Source organism: Gopherus evgoodei, chromosome 2 (assembly GCF_007399415.2).
Source record: "Gopherus evgoodei ecotype Sinaloan lineage chromosome 2, rGopEvg1_v1.p, whole genome shotgun sequence".
Classification (NCBI taxonomy): Eukaryota; Metazoa; Chordata; order Testudines; family Testudinidae; genus Gopherus; species Gopherus evgoodei.
In genome coordinates, this window is record NC_044323.1 from 170,296,262 (window position 1) to 170,313,608 (window position 17,347).

The following is a 17,347-nucleotide window of genomic DNA, read 5'->3' on the forward strand; positions in this document are numbered from 1 at the left end:
AGAGAGAAGCTTTCGATTTACATAGAGCTCTTCTTTCAGGTCTGGAAAATGTACTCAGAGCGTCACAGCTAAATACAAGGTGGAACAGGTCGTTGAGCATATATTTCAAAGCCCCGTTCAAGGTGAAGTGGCCAGTTAACATCCTTGTAGTCATAGGACAAAAAAGAGGGTCAGTTGGTTGCAATTTATTGTAATAAGCCACCTTGTCTCTCTAATATCCTGGGATGAACAGGCTGCAACACTGCATACAACTATTCTTTTTCTTTACTGGGATCATGATTTTTAGTTTCTAGCCAAGTTATGAATGTAAGCTCCCAGGCTCATCTTTTGAAAGTGTTGTGAGGATGAGGACTGATAGGCCAGATATAAAGTAATCACTTTGTGAAAAAGTGTTCACCCACAGGTGATCAGGTTTTTTTGTCTTTTACCAGTCCCCTGTGTGAATTCATTCGAGAGCAGAGTAAATGTCTAGTTTCACCCACATGGTATTTATTGGGGCATTTGGTGGTGTACCGCATCCAGAGCACATGTTGTAATAGGCATGTGTGGGACCCATAAACCTTGAAAGGTGTGTTATGAAGGTTGTTAATCATAGTAGCTGTAGAGATATGTCTGCAGGTTTTGCATCTGTTGTTCTGTTAGGGTCTGGTGCTGCTCTGAGTTGGTGCTAGGAGTTGTTATAAAGAGGACGGTGATCAGTTGTTCTCCTTGCCTTATCTTCAGCGGATATGAAGTAATGGGCTTAATCTGCAGAAAAGGAGACATAGGTTAGATATTAGGAAAAGCTTTCCAACTACAAGGATAGGCTTCCAAGGAGGTTGTGGAATCCCCACCACTGGAGGTTTTTAAGAACAGGTTAGAGAAATATCTGTCAAGGATGATCTAGATATTCATAGTCTTGCCTTAGTGCAGGGAGCTGGATTAGATGACCTCTCAAGGTCCCTTCCAGCCTTACCTTTCTACAAGTCTATTAACCTAGCAGCCATGCTAGAGCCTTCAAATTCCTGATTAACAGCTGTGTCTGGGTCTTGATGATACATGAAGAGTACATGACTAAAATCTTGGCTGCAGTTCTGGTAAGTGGTAAATCTCATGAAAAAGTGTGTCTGAGGGGTACTTTGTACAGAAAAAATGATCTAAGTTACCAGTGAAATTGGATGATAGTCATATATTTGTCTTTAACTGTAAGAGGTCTGCCTGCATGTCTACTAAGCTTAGAACTGTGTAGAAACTGCTGATGGAGCAGTTTACAGAATGGGAGACAGTCTGCTCTCTCCCCTTGGGATTTTATTAACTTTCTTTCTTTGTTGTTTTTCTTTCTTAATCTGAAATAAAAGACCCCCCATACATGCTACACATTTTGCTCCTTATAGGGGGCTAACATTTCATGTGTATCTGACAGTGACCTGCATTGCCAGGGCACTGGACTAGGTAATCTAATAGATTGTTTCCATCCCAATCATTTTGAGACTAAAAAGATAGCTATATGATTAAAGCACTAGACTTGAACTTTGGGGAGGTGGGTTCAGTTCCCTACCCTCTCCTAAATTTTTTACCTAATCTTAGGCAAATCACACTGCAGCTTTTCCCCCTGCCCCTCCCATCTGTAAAATGAGGACAATTTATTTCCTTTTCTCTATATTTGGATAGTACATAGCACAATGGCTATAAAAGTAAGCTATCAAACAGGTAGCTTAAGTCTATTAATAGGTGCACAGTATCTAGCACAGACTATGACTAGGGCCCCTATTCACTATGGCAGGGGTCAGCAACCTTTTGGAAGTGGTATGCCGAGTCTTCATTTATTCTCTCTGATTTAAGGTTTTGCATGCCAGTAATACATTTTAACGTTTTTAGACAGTCTCTTTCTCTAAGTCTATAATATATAACTAAACTATTCTTGTATGTAAAGTAAATAAGGTTTTTAAATGTTTAAGAAGCTTCATTTAAAATGAAATTAAAATGCAGAGCCCCCCCGTACCAATGGCCAGGACCCGGGCAGTGTGAGTGCCACTGAAAATCAGCTTGTGTGCTGCCTTCGGTACACGTGCCATAGGTTGCCTACCCCTGCACTATGGTAATACAAGTAATAGTAAGGTAGCACCTCTTGTGGGGGGGGGGTCTATGCTAAGTGAGCAAAACTCTTCAAAAGGCATTCTCAGGTGAAGAAAATGTTTAATCCTTAGTTTCAAAATATGCAATGTCCTGCAATCTAAGCTGCACATTTTAAACATGGGGATACCCAAATAAATCCAACATTTGCATGTGTTTGAGCCTGGGTAGGGGATCCAATGTCTTAGAGCATTGGGAACCTGATATGTTTACCAAAGAATCCCACATAAGCCCTGAAAAGAAGTAGACATACTGCAGTGCCCGCAGAATGTGTGCAATTGAAAGATATGAGCGACTGCAGTATATTTAAATAGGTGCTTCTCAACTTCTGAAATGCCTGAGAAGCAGAGCTCCCATAACTGAATTATACGTGTATTTCATTGTATGTGAACATACTTTAAAATGGAATAAGATTTACGGGGGGGAGAAGTAGATTGCAAGGGGAAGTTTCTTCAATCAGGAGGAAAAGCAGAGGGTGTCACCCAACCACTGAAAGGCTAAAGATTTGCCATTCAACAAATTTCTAATTGTTGTCATGCCTATATGCTCCTTTAACTATAGCAACAAAAATGAATGGTGCTCGCTTTTGTGGTGGTGGAGGGTTTTCTTCCCTTCCTCATGCTCTAGGGGCCTGGCAATACCTATACAATAGGGCAAAGAATCCTGTGGCACTTTATAGACTAACAGACGTTTCGGATCATGAGCTTTTGTGGGTGAATACCCACTTCATCAGATGCATACATCCGACGAAGTGGGTATTCACCCACAAAAACTCATGCTCCAATGTGTCTGTTAGTCTATAAGGTGCTACAGGACTCTTTGTCACTTTTTACAGATCCAGCCTAACACAGCTACCCCTCTGATATTATATAATAGAGATAAATACCACTCCAGGGATGGACAGCACACATGGTGAATCGGGAAAGCGTCTGAAGTGTCTTTACAAAATCACCAGATAGGGTTTCAGGGCTCAAATATATACATTTTATACACTTTGCTCTGATTTTAGTTCTGCTATGGAAATAATTTAGTTTAAATGGCATTTCGTCACAGCAACTGTGCTATTACTATCTGGAGCCCATAGTTAATTAATGGCCATTATCTATGACCTTTCCATTTACTTTACGGTGAAAATTCCAAAGTTCAAACACTATGTCTTTCTAAATTAGACTCTCACCCTCATTGCTGGGGCCAAGAAAAGCAGCATAAGTTAGACTCCATAGCAGCTTCTCTTCTTCGGGTGGCAGAATGGGAAAGCAGGAAGCATACATATTATCTTAAATTCACATTGGTGCTGATATTTTCAGCCTGGCACAATTTATAGACAACTTGCACTGCCAAATCGAAAAAAATTGGTTGACAGTCTACATATTGACTTTTAAGGAAGGCAACACCTGATCCAGTCTCCAAAGTCATTCACAAGCACAGTTTAGACCAGCATTTCATTACAGCTGTCAGAATTATTGTGAGTAACAACTAGCAAATCTGCAGGATTGCAGCTAAGCTTTGATTAATATTTAGGTATCCACATTTGCAGAAGCAACGTTTGTTATTTGCTTTTAAAATGCTTTTGATATTATAGCCCAGGATTTATAGAGAGGTATTTTTCTACAGGATGCTTCCCCCACTTTAATAATTTATCTTTTATCTTGGTTTCTGCCAGATGAAAGATTTTTTCCATAACTTTGTGAAAATTCTAAAGCAATTTTTATGCACACTGATCAAAGTTGGACTATTGGATTGATGCAATTAGCTGCTCATTAAAGTCACGGGTCTGACGCATTCCCATTGATTTGACTAACCTGATATTTTGTGCATTATAAAACTAAAAATGCTTGTAAGTCGTATATCATCTAGCAATTTACAATATTCTTCAAGTTAACATTGTACTTGAACATATTCCATGTAGGTCTAGCACATATGTGCTATGCGGCTCTATGTATGGAATAAGACATGCATCTAAGGCAGTTTCATGGCATTTGTGGAATTCAAATAATTTGTATTGGAATCCGGCACCTTCTGCTCTTTCTGCTGCTGTTCCTTGCCTTTCAGTTTGGTTATGTTTTCCACAAGGTATCAGACAATAACATGAGCTTTACAATCTCTTACCATCAGACTTCTGGGCTTGTTCTTTCTCTCTTAATTACTTCTATAAAACAATCCAAGTTTGAAAAAATCATTCCTACCATTTTTAGTTAGAATTTCGCCTGCACAACATTTCTGATTGATACTTCTGAGTAGGGAAGGGTGGTTATTTTAATGTACACTTCCAGAACAAGTCAATTGATTTTGATTAGAATTTCCGTCCCACCACTCAAAAAAAGAAAAAAAAATGGCCTATGGACAAAGACCAAATATGAAAAAAATTAACAAAGTAGGTTGCTTGAGAAAGTTATGAGCCTCTGAAGAAGAAGTTAGAATGGGAGTTGGAACTACCATGCCTCTTCCTAATTCACATAAGAAGCAATTCAGGGAAGTCCCATGGCATGTGTTGTACTGGAAGTCAGATAAGATGACCATAGCAGTCCTTCTGGGTTTTATAATGTATTAATCTTATATTGCATTGCAAACAAAAGTTATTCATCTCCACAACTCCCCTGTGTAGTAGGCAAGTATTATTGACCCTGTTTCACAGCTGGGGAAACTAAGGCAGAAAACTTAAATGGCTTGCTCAGAGCAATCAATGTCAGAATGAGGATGGGAATGCTCAAGCCCTTATCTCAATCCCATGCTTAGAGCACTAGATAATGTTACATCTCTTGCCACTTGAGCAGCCCCCCAGCAACATACACAGTCTCCACTGGCTGCTCAGCGGAAGAGTCACAGCTGAGTTGTAAGCCGTTGGCTGGTGGCCGTGGAGGAGCTTGCAGTATTTCTAAGTTCAATGATAGGAGCCCAGGCTGCACTCACTCTCTCCTACAACTGGGAATTGCTCTGAGGTCCCTCCAGATGCTGAGGGACATGTAGCCATAGGTTTTACAAATTTTAGGGATCTGTCCTGATTATCCATGAGTAAGGGGACTCAAAGTGGGTGACTAGGCTGTGATTTTTAGGAAGAATCACAACTGCAAATCTTCAATTTTCCAGATAGCTTTTTCTTTTGCGGAGAAAGGTCATTTCACATTTTTGAGGTTATCAATTTACTTTTTGAAATGGACACTGAGGTTACCTGTGACATATTCAGAGTCCCAAAATTCAAGTGGGGCCCAGCTCTGTGGACATTTTGGTTTCCAAAAGCCATTTCTACTTGGGATAGATAACAAAAAAAGACCTGATTGTATGCAGAGGAAAACACAACTAATGGATTTCAGCAGTATAAACAACAAAACTCTTGTTTCTCTATAGAGCAGCACAAACCAATTTGAATTAATAAGACTTGGAATCTCTTCTCTGACCAACTTGTGCATGGACCACTTCCTAATGTTAATGGAATTATACATATATGCAGTGAGAGGGAGTCTCCATAGCTGAGATGTTGGGACAGATCCTCAGCTAGTGTAAATTGATATCACGCCTTTGATGTAAATCAGCATTACCCTCTTGACAGCAGATGAGGCTCCAGCGCTTTACCTGGAGGTGAGAGCATGGCCTAGTGGAGAGGGCACTGGCCTAACCTCAGACCTGTGGATTCTACTCCCTGCTCTGCCATTGACCTGGAGCCAGTCCACTTCCTCTCTCGGTGCCTCAATTTTCCCCATCTGTAAAATGAGGATAATGATCCTGACCTCGTCTGTAACATGTTATGAGAGCCTCATGAAAAGCACTAACTACAAGCTAGTTATCTTCACTACCTCTATCGGAGATCCACAAAGTAGCCTCTAAAAAGGTCTTGAAAGAGTAACCTTCTTAATGAAAGAATGGGCTCTCTTTGTTGCAATTCTTATCTCCTTTGCCTTACTGTCTACATCTGATGTATTTTCTAAGTGCTCTCTGTGTAATGGCCTTTGCATCCAGGAACTTGAAGATGCTTTTGAAGTGCTATGCATTACTGCTCAAATGGCAGATGAAATAAACAAACAAAAAATCAAACCACAATGAAAATAGTGCTATTTATCCTGAAGCTGTCACTAAAGCACAGAAAAGCATGTTGCTGCCAGACCACACACAGCAAATGCAGAGATTATAAAGAGAGTTAAGTGGCCACCTATGAATATGAATCATATTTTGATGGAAATAAAGCAGAGGGAGCTTCATGCTGGGAAATATTCCATGAATGAGTCCAATGTAGTCATTCCATATGATAAAAGATGCCAGTTCATAATTCATAAGGCTCTTCAGTTCTGAAAGCCTTAAATACTGAGCCAGAAAAGGCTTCTTGTTAAGAGTCTTACAAGTCAGGCAAAATAAAATGGAGTTTTGCCCAAGTAAAGAGTTCAGGATGCAGCCATAAGAAGGAAATATTGCTCACTCCTCAGGAACAGAGGGCCTTAGAAACAGAAAAGCCAGTGCAATTCAGTGGTATGAATAGCACAGGATTTCTGGAACTTGTGCAAGGACTTAACTCCTCTACTTTGTGCTCCACCATAGAGACGGTTAGGAAGGAGACCGTGAAGGGAAAGAAGACATTGTCCCCACTGACCCAAGTCCAAGTATACAAGCTGGTGAAGAGAGGGGGATTTACACATAAAGCAATAACACATTGAGAGAAACAGAACGTGTGTGTGTGTGTGTGTGTGTGTGTGTGTGTGTGTGTGTGTGTGTGCTCTTGCCTTCTAGCACCACAGAAATTGCTCTGATTCCACTGGTTGTGTATCCCCCCCATGCTACTTATTTACATTCCCTCCACCAACACCTTTACCAATCCCGTGCAGCAATACTGGGTTTTTGGCCCTTTGCCTAGGGCCTGTGAGGAGCAGAGGTCTCCCTTCTCCAAGATCTGAGAGACGAGGCTCAAATATCCCTTCTCCTCTCTCCACTCACTTCCTTCCTGTGACTCCCTTATCAGTCTTGAGTTGGATCTTTAGTTCACCCTCCAGATACACACACCTGATTAGATAATTAACCTCAATTCCCCCTTAGAAGGCTAATTGAGATAATGGATTGATGTTAGAGGGATCAGAGTGGAGCATCACCTTTTAACTACCAACACTCTGGGCAAGTCTACACTACAAAATTAAGTAAAGCTAAGTTACATAGATGTACAGCCAGCACAGTAATTGAATCAGTTTTACACGCAGGGCCGGTTCTAGCCATTTCGCCACCCCAAGCATGGCCAACGCCGCAGGGGGCGCTCTGCAGCTCGCCGGTCCCGGTGGATCTCCCGCAGAAGTGGCTACAGAGGGTCCGCTGGTCCCGTGGCTCCGGTGGACCTCCCGCAGGCGTGCCTGCGGATGCTCCACTGGAACTGCGGGACCAATGAACCCTCCGCAGGCACGCCTGTGGGAGGTCCACCGGAGCCGCCTGCCGCCCTCCAGGCAACCGGCAGAGCGCCCCCCACGGCATGCCGCCCCAAGCACGCACTTGGCGCGCTGGGGCCTGGAGCCGGCCCTGTTTACACCTCCACACTATGCTCCTTCTGTCAGCAGCGCGCATCCTCACCAGGAGCGCTTGCACTGATTTAAATGCCAATGTGAGGCATTTGGGTGATGGTTTCTGAAAGGCAGTAACAGTCAGCATAAACAATGCAGCATCTACACGGACACAGCATCAAACTTACTACTTAAGCACTACGCCTCTCACAGAGGTGGAGTTATTAAGTCAGTGTAGTGGGCGACTTACATGGGTGGGTGCTACTTTTAGTGTAGATGCTTACATAGTTAAGTCCACATAAGCTGCCTTACATCAGCCTAACTCTGTAGTGTTGGCCAGGCCTCTGTCTCACATTTCTCCCCCTTGACTAGCTGTGAGGCTGTTCCTTCCCCACGCCCAACCCTCTTAAAGGTGGCATTAGACTCTTTGTGCTCATGCTTGCTCTATAGGGTGGCTGTCCATCCTCCTTCCACAGAAGTCACATTTTATAGGTGGGGGACTCTTCCTCATAACTCTTTCTTTCTGGTGAAAAGGGTACCTGGGACACTCTGGCTCTTGTCACCCCAACACTTTTCCCCTAAGCCTTGTTTTTACCATTTCCTCCACTCCCTGTTCCTAGGAAGGTTCCATTTTCCTCCTGGCTTGTTTCCTTTGGTCTAGGATTTTCTGATTCTTTTATTTCATGCCTTATTTCCTCATTGCCTTTTCTGCCACAGGGGACCCCTGTTTTCCTCTTACAAGGGAAGGGGCTCTTGTCTGTCCTACCAACGACTGGATAAGTTAGCCCATTGACTACTCCTACCCACTTCTATTTGAACTTCGCCTGTACCTCTGTGGGTATCTCCTTTCTCCATGAACACACTCCAACTCTAACCTCCCACCTGGCAGCATCCATTGAGGCTTCACCAAATCCTTCCAGACTGTCATAAACAGATAGTTAAGGGTTAATGTCTCTTTTACCTGGTTACAAGCAGTGAACCTGGACCACCTGACCAGAGGACCAATCAGAAGACAAGATACTTTCAAATCTCGGTGGAGGGAAGTCTTTGTTTTGTGGTGTTTGTTTTGTCTGTAGTTCTCTCTGGGTTCTGAGAGTAACCAGACGTACCTACAGGCTCTCTAATTTTCTGTTCAAATAGTAAGTACCAGTAAAAAGGCAGTTTAGTCTTTTTGATTGTTTTCTTTATTTGCAAATGTGTATTTTGCTGGAAGGAGTTTAATTTGTATTTGTGCTGGGGGGAAGGCTTCTCTCTAGTGCCTATAAGCTGAAAGACCCTGTAACCTTTACCATCTTAATTACAGAGACAACTTTTACTTTTTTCTTTCTTTTATTAAAAACTTTTCTTTTTTAAGACCTGATTGATTTTTTCCCCTTGTTGAGGCTCAAGGGAATTGAGTCTGTACTCACCAGGGAATTGGTGGGAGACAGAGAGAGAGAAGGGAGGGGGGAAGTGGAATCCCTCTGTTTTAGATTCACGGAGTTTGAATCTGTATTACCTCTTGGGGAGGGGAAAAGAGGAGGGGGGAAGGTGCATTTCCCTTTGTTTTAAGATTTAAGGAGTTTGAATCACAGTGATCTTCCAGGGTAACCCAGGGAGGGAAAGGGTTTACTTTCCTTGTGCAAGATCCAAGGGGTCTGGGTCTTGGGGTCCTCTGGGAAGGTTTTGGGGGGACCAGAATGTACCAGGCACTGCAAGTCCTGGTTGGTGGCAGCACTACAAGATCTAAGCTGGTAATTAAGCTTAGGGAGATTCATGCTGGTACCCCATCTTTTGGACGCTAAGGTTCAGAGTGGGGGTTATACCATGACACAGATCAATGAGCATCCCAAGGTGGTATCCACTAGCCTCCTCTGGAGCCTCCACCCCACTTTTACAAGGTTGGTGGACATTTTCTTGTTCTGCCCATCCCCTTTAGTCACAATCCACTTGCTGAATTCTGTGAACCCATATTCCATGACAGGACAGTCTCGCTTTATCTGCCCCAGATGCCCATGTTGGTAGCAAACCACTCCCTAGTTCCCTGAAAGAGTTCCACTCGTTTCCTCTTCCTTCTCCCACCTCCCGTTGCCCATGCTGCAATCCAGGTACCTTCCCTTTCTCACCAAGTCCATTCCCTGAAATGGCTGGACTTCTTTCTTGGGACCTGCAGGGTCATTGGCTAATGCCTCCAGACCCAAATGTGCTAATGCCTCCAGACCCAAATGTGCATTTTTGAGGAGGGTCTGGAGAAATTCTCCCAATAATATGCCATCTGCTATTTCCCCCACACTTTGGATGCCTGGCCTTAGCCAGTGAGTAGCTCAGTCAGGTAATTTTTGTGTAAGTGCTGTGAGCCATACCCCTCCAGTGACCTAAAATTTCTGACTAAATTTTTCCTCTGAGAATGCATCAGGGTCTTCCACTGCAGCAGTCCATCTTGCACAGGTTAACCCCAGGGTCCTTCCACTGTTCTCCATTGTGGGATTCACCAGATTCTGCTGCACCTGCAGCTGTTCCTTTATGAATTCTTGTAGATTCTATTGCTGTTCACCCTGTCATACAAGGAATGACTGTCTTTTCACATGATGGGACTACTGGGACAATTGCATGATCTTTTGCATTTCCTTTTGTTGTCCAAGTAACCATTGCAGAGTCTGCTACATTGCCTGGACACCAAATATTCACACTCGCTCCACCCCATTTGGTTCTCTGTCACCTCTGATGGGGGAAATTAATCCCAGAAAATCCCCATGTAACAGGGCAGCACTGTGTCCCTGCTCTCTTTTGTCACAAATCTACTCAGACTCTGCCAGTCAGGTAGCAATGTTGTACAGTTTATTTATATTTGCTCCACCCACACCTTTACAGTCCCATGCAGCAATGCTATTCACAATGTCCCGAGGAGCAGAGCTCTCCCTTCCCTGAGGGCCCTCAGGCTAGGCTCAGCTAGCCTTGTTACTTTCCTCACCTCATTTCCTTCCTGTGCCCTTCTTATCAGTCTGGAGCTAATGGGCTAATTGGCTCTTTAGCTCACCCAGCCCTAACCCTAACCCTAACCCCACCTGATTAGATAATTAACTTCAATCACCCTTACTGGGGGCAACTGATTGGTGTCAGAGTGATCAGAGTACAGGCTCATGTGGTAACTCCCAGCACTCTGTCACAGTTTGTGTATAAAATACAGGGCTGTGTATAAAAGACAGGGCTGCCCAGAGGGGGTGCAAGTGGGGCAATTTGCCCCAGGACCCGCAGGGGCCCCCACGAGAGTTTTTTGGGGCCCCTGGAGCAGGGTCCTTCACTCGCTACGGGGGCCCTGGAAAACTCTCACCGGGCCCAGGCCCCTGGAGCTTTTTCTGCTCCCGGTCTTTGCTGGCAGGGCATCCTTCCACTCCGGGGCAGAAGGATCCCCACCCCTGAATTCCTGCCAAAGCAGGACCCCCCACCAAAGTGCAGCCGGGTCTTCAGTGGTAATTTGGTGGCAAGGCGGCCATTCCTTTCCAGGACCCATTGCCAAAGTGCCCCAAAGACCCACAGCAGGAGCCCCCCACTGCCAACTTACCGCTGAAGCGGGGGCCCCCCCACTGCCAAAGACCCCAGGAATCCTCTGGGCGGCCCTGATTTTAGAACCCAAACCACAGCATCCACACTGCTATTTTTAGTACACTAGCTTGAGCCAAGCTAGCACAAGTCTGGAGGCTCTTTCCCAACAGCAGAGTAGATTTACCCTTAATGGCCTTGGGCAAGTGTAGCGAGGCACATGCTGGGCCTGTCTGTTTTCAGCCCCTGTTGCCCTCTCCAATCAGTCAGGAACATCTCAGCTCAATGCAACACCAGTTTTCTTTATTTACAGTTGTTTTCCCACCACCACTTCCCATCTATGTACAGGTTTTTCAACCAACTTTGCCAAGAGCAGGCCTGGCCAGCAGCAGACCAGAGGGCTCCCTCAGTGCCTGGCCTCTCTTCTCTTCATCCTCCTTGCTAGCTTCCTCCCACCTTTATAGCCCCTGGCTAATGAGGCTGGCAGGTGCTGCCCATTACCAGGCAGGCACAGGACTATCCAACCAGCTCCAATCAAGGGGAGTGGATTGGGGCTGGAGTGGCAGGGGCTGATTAAATGCTTCTCACTCATCAACACCCTGTCAAAGCCAGTCACTTATACTCTCTGCACTTCAACTGATGGGACAAAATGGGGATAATAGCTCCCTACCTCAAAGGAGTGCTGTGAGAATAAATCTCTTTAAAAAGATTGTAAGATGCTCAAATTAGTATGTTCATAGGATGCATAGATGGCAGCATTAAGCTAGGTGCTCCTCAGTCCTGCAGTTTTGTGAGTACTGGCTGAAAGGGGGACTCACTGACAGTTCAGCTCCATCTAGTCTACAAGGCCAGGGAGCCAGGACTCAGGGTCTATACCAATCAGCTTGATGTCCTGAAAGTGCAGTTTGTTCTGAAATGTGCTGATTGGTTTGGGGAAGTACATGTAAACTTTTTAAGTTTGTGTTTTTAACTACATTGGGTAGCCACTGAAATACTATGGATTTTTTTTTTCTGTTGAGTAATGGCAATGTATGTGAATAGGAAATAAAATTTTACAATCTAGTCATTTTTTATGTTGTCTGTGTATATTTTTTCCCAAATATTAGCATGCAATATTAAGATGGAATGGGCAGTGGGGGTGACGGTAAGTGATCAAAGTGCATATTAAATTTCAGATGGCTCATATGGAGTGGAAGAGAGAGCTAAGTGAAGTAAAACCTTGGGCCTGTAAGGAGAAGCTAGCTTTATTCTTATCTACAAAGCAGCTACTACCGCAGTGTAGTCAGAATTTGCAATTGCTTGTGCAATTAACCTCAAACTTTCAACAAAACAAATTTCCTCAGGGCTATATATAAAAAAGTTTATACATAATGGAGCTTCCACCCCCACCTCTCCTAGAATATCATATGGGAAGTAATTATTCGGTTTATAATGGAAAACGTCTTACTATAAATATAGACTCTCTACTGTGACTCCATAATATTTTTAAAAGATTTTTCTCCCTTGAATTAGTCATTAAACAGCAGCAATCCGTATTTTTTTCTGTTCCCCCACATTTTTTGTAAGTTGTTCATGTTCCACAATAGCTAATCAGCAGCATGCATGTTATATCCACAATAAGCTTTTTTTACACTGCAGTTTTCTGAAGTCATTAAAGACTCAAGATGTATTTTATTATTAATATTGAATTTATTTCTATCCTATGTAGAAGTTAAGCAAGAGCAGTATTACATAGTAATTATTCCCTACATTTATATGGCATTATTAATCTCAAACAATCTCAATATGCTTTGTATCATAGCCAAATCACATTCAAACCAATAAGAATCTTTCCATCGACTTAAGTGGACTTTGGATCAGGGCCTGTGATAAATGAAGGGAGTGGGACAGCTCCCTTTTATGGACTCAGCCAGCCAGTTAACTATGAAATGCCTCTTAGTAGTTGTACTTGCTTTACCTGTAAAGGGTTAAAAGTCCCACTGCAATGCATAGATAAAAGGAAGTGAGTGGGCACCTGGCCAAAAGAGCCAGTGGGAAGGCTAGAACTTTTTAATATTGAAACAAGACTCCCCTTTTTTCTGTCTGTTGTTGTTGTCGGGGAGAAGCAAACACAATGCAACTATGCTGTAAAAAGTTTGGAGCCAGATATGAAAAATCGTTAGTATCATACCTAGAAACTACTCATTTGAAACCCCAGATATGTAGGTAGATCAGGAAATGTCTAGGAAGACAAAATCAGGTTTATCTACTTTTATTTCTTTATGGTTTGTCGACTCCTCTGTGCTAAACCCAAATGCTTTGGTTTTGTTTATAACCTTTAAGCTGGACCTCAAGCAAGTTATTCTTGATGATTAATCCTTGTAAATGTTTGGGTTTTTAAATCTAGCAATAGCCTGAGTTTCCAGATGTATTTTCTTTCTTTTTTGTTTTTAATAAAATTTACCTTTTTTTAAGAATAGGATTGGGCTTTTGTGTCCTAAGAGGTTTGTGTAAATGTTGTTTAATTCACTGGTGGCAACAGCTGGTTTCCTTTGTTTTTCTTTCTCTGCTCTTCCCTGGAATGGGAGGGGTGAGCTTGAGGGTACCCCACAGGAAGGAATTCCAAAGTGCATCTTCCTGGGTTCTCAAAGGGGTTTTGCACTTGGGTGGTGGCAGCATCTCCCCATCCAAGATCAGAGAGAAGCTGTAACCTTGGGAGTTTAATACCAGCCTGGAGTGGCCAATATTAATTTTTAGAGTCCTTGCAGGCCCCCACCTTTTGAACTCAGAGTGCCAGAGTGAGGAATCAGCCTTGACAGGGCCTTTGTCAGGACCCCTCACCCATCACTGAAATTCAGACATCTCTAAGATGGAAAACAACAGCTCTAGCACCCAGTTTTACGGCAGGGATGAGAAAAAAATAGCTTCTCTAATTGAATCTACAAAACACAATTTAGACAGGAAGGTGTCATACAGTATACACAATATGAATTTCTATTTTCTAGAAAAGGAGAAACTAGAATTGGAGACTGTGTATGTATGTATATATATATATATATATATATATATATAAAAACACCTGTGTTCAAGGATCATGATTAAGGGCTTGTCTACACATAAACTGCTACAGCAGCACAACTGCAGCTGCACTGTTGTAGCACTTCAGTGGCCTCTCTGCCGAGACTGATCAAGCCTTCAGACTGCTATCCCTTCCTACTTCTCCACGTGGGCACCAGTGATGCTGCCAAGAATGCCCTTGAGCAGACTATGTGGCTCTTGAAAGAAGGATAAAGGAGTTTGAGGCACCAGTCATGTTCTCGTCCATCCTCCCTGTTGAAGGAAAAGGCCCAGATAGAGACCATTGAATTGTGGAAGTAAATGCATGGCTATGCAGGTGGTGTCAGGAGAGGGCTTTAGATTCTTCAACTATGAGATGTTGTTCCAGGAAGAAGGATTGCTAGGAAGATACGGGATCCACCTAATGAAGCGAGGGAAGAGCCTCTTCGCAGGCAGGCTTGCTAACCTAATGGAGAGGGCTTTAAACTAGGTGCACCGAGGGATGGAGACCTAAGCCCTGAGGTAAGTGGAGAAGTGGGATACCAGGAGGAAATACAAGGAGGAGGGTGCAACAGGGGAAGCTTCCTGATTCATACTGAGAAAGTAGGGCAATCGGCTAGTTATTTTAGGTGCCTGTCCACGAATGCAAGAAGCCTGGGAAACAAGCAGGAAGAATTGGAAGTCCAGGTACAGTCAAACTATGATGTGATTGGAACAACAGAGACTTGTTGGGATAACTCACATGACTGGAGCACTGTTATGGATATGTATAAACTGTTCAGGAAGGACAGGCAGGGGAGAAAAGGTAGAGGAGTTGCACTGTATGTAAGAGAGCAGTATGATTGCTCGGAGCTCCAGAATTAAACTGAAGAAAAGCCTGTTGAGAGTCTTTGGGTTAAGTTTTGAGGTGAGAGCAACAGGAGTGATGTCATGGTGGGCATCTGCTACAAACCACTAGACCAGGAGGAGAAAGTAGACAAGGCTTTCTTTGGACATCTAATAGAAGTTTCCAGATCACAGGCCCTGGGGACTTCAATCACCCTGACATCTTCTGGGAGAGCAATACAGCAGTGCACAGACAACCCAGGAAGTTCTTGGAAGTGTTGTGGACAACTTCCTGGTGCAGGTGCTAGAGGAACCAAGTAGGCGCCATGCTCTTCTTGACCTGCTGCTCACAAACAGGAAGAACTGGTAGGGGAAGTGGAAGTGGGTGACAACTTGGGCAGCAGTGATCATGAGATGATAGAGTTCAGGATCCTGACTAAAGGAAGAAAGGAGAGTAACAGAATACGGATCCTGGACTTCAGAAAAGCAGACTTTGACTCCCTCAGGAAACTGATGGGCATGATCCACTGGGAGGCTAATAAGAGGGATAAAGGAGTCTAGGAGAGCTGGCTGAATTTTAAAGAAGCCTTATTGAGGGTACAGGAACAAACCATCCCGATGTGCAGAGAGAATAGCAAATATGGCAGGCGACCAGCTTGGCTTAACAGATAAATCTTCAGTGAGCTTAAACACAAAAAGGAAGCTTACAAGAAGTGGAAACTTGGACAGGTGACTAGGGAGGAGTATAAAAATATTACTCAAGCATGCCGGGGTGTAATCAGGAAAGCCAAAGCACAATTGGAGATGCAGCTAACAAGAGATATCAAGGGTAACAAGAAGGGTTTCTACAGGTATGTTAGCAGCAAGAAGGTGGTCAGGGAAAGTGTGTGACCCTTACTGAATGGGAGAGGAAACTTAGTAACAGATGATGTGGAAAAAGCTAAAATACTCAATGCTTTTTTTGCCTCAATCTTCAAAGACAAGGACAGCTCCCAGACCGCTGCACTGGGCGGCACAGTATGGCAGGAGGTGAGCAGTTCTCAATGGTAAAAGAACAAGTTAAGGACTATTTAGAAAAACTGTACATGCACAAGTCCATGGGGCCAGAGGAAATGCATCTGAGGGTGCTGAGGGAGTTGGCTGATGTGATTGCAAAACCATTGGCCATTATCTTTGAAAACTCATGGCAATTGGAGGAGGTCCCAGATGATTGGAAAAAGGCAAATATAGTGCCCATATTTAAAAAAGGGAAGAAGGAGAATCCAGGGAGCAGACTGGTCAGCCTCGCCTCAGTCTCTGGAAAAATCATGGAGCAGTTCTCAAAGAATCCATTTTGAAGCACTTGGAGGAGAAGAAGGTGATCAGGAACAGTCAACATGGATTCACCAAGGGCAAGTCATGCCTGACCAACCTGATTGTCTTCTATAATGAGATAACTGGACCTGTGGATATGGGGAAAGTAGTGGACATGATATGCCTTGACTTTAGCAAAGCTTTTGATACAATCTCCCACAGTATTCTTGCCAGCAAGTTTAAAAAGTATGGATGGATGAATGGACTATAAGGTGGATAGAAAGCTGGCTAGATCATCAGGCTCAACAGGTAGTGATCAACAGCTCTATCTAGTTGGCAGCCGGTATCAAGGGGAGTGCCCCAGGAGTCGGTCCTGGGGCCAGTTTTGTTCAACATCTTTATTGATGCTGAGGATGCAATTCATCCCATCATCCAGATCAAATTTGTGGATGACACTAAGCTGGCGGGAGAGGTAGATATGCTGGAGAGTAGGGATAGGGTCCAGAGTATCCTAGACAAATTGGAGGACTGGACCAAAAGAAATCTGATGAGGTTCAGCAAAAACAAGTGCAGAGTCCTGCACTTAGGATGGAAGAATCCCATGCACTGCTACAGGCTAGATACCAACTGGCTAAGCAGCAGTTCTGCAGAAAAGGACCTGGGGATTACAGAGAAGAAGTTGGATATGAGTCAACAGTGTGCCCTAGTTGCCAAGAAGGCTAATGGCCTATTGGGCTGCATTGGGAGCACTGCCAGTAGATTGAAGGAAGTGATTATTCCCCTCTATTCAGCACTGATGAGGCCACGTCTGGAGCACTGTGTTCAGTTTTGGGCCCCACACTACAGAAAGGATGTTGACAAATTGGAGAGAGTCCAGCGGAGGGCACCAAAAATGTTTATGGGGCTGGGGAACATGACTTATGAGAAGAGGTTTAGAGAACTGGGCTTATGTAGTGTGCAGAAAAGTGAGGTGGGATTTGACAGCAGCCTTCAACTACATGAATGGGGGTTCCAAAGAGGATGGAACTAGGCTGTTCTCGGTGGTGGCAGATGACAGAACAAGGAGAAATGGTCTCAGGTTGCAGTGTGGGAGG

General features: G+C 43.8%; 1 protein-coding gene across 1 annotated transcript in view; it reads right to left on the minus strand.

The window, feature by feature from the left end:
* Positions 1–350: 350 nt before the first annotated feature.
* Positions 351–17,347, minus strand: part of RNF152 (ring finger protein 152) — a 110,185-nt gene continuing 93,188 nt past the window's right edge. Inside the window, exon 3 of the transcript XR_003999027.1 lies at positions 351–747. The gene's annotated coding sequence lies outside the window, so the exon portion shown is untranslated. The remainder of the gene's footprint in view (positions 748–17,347) is intronic.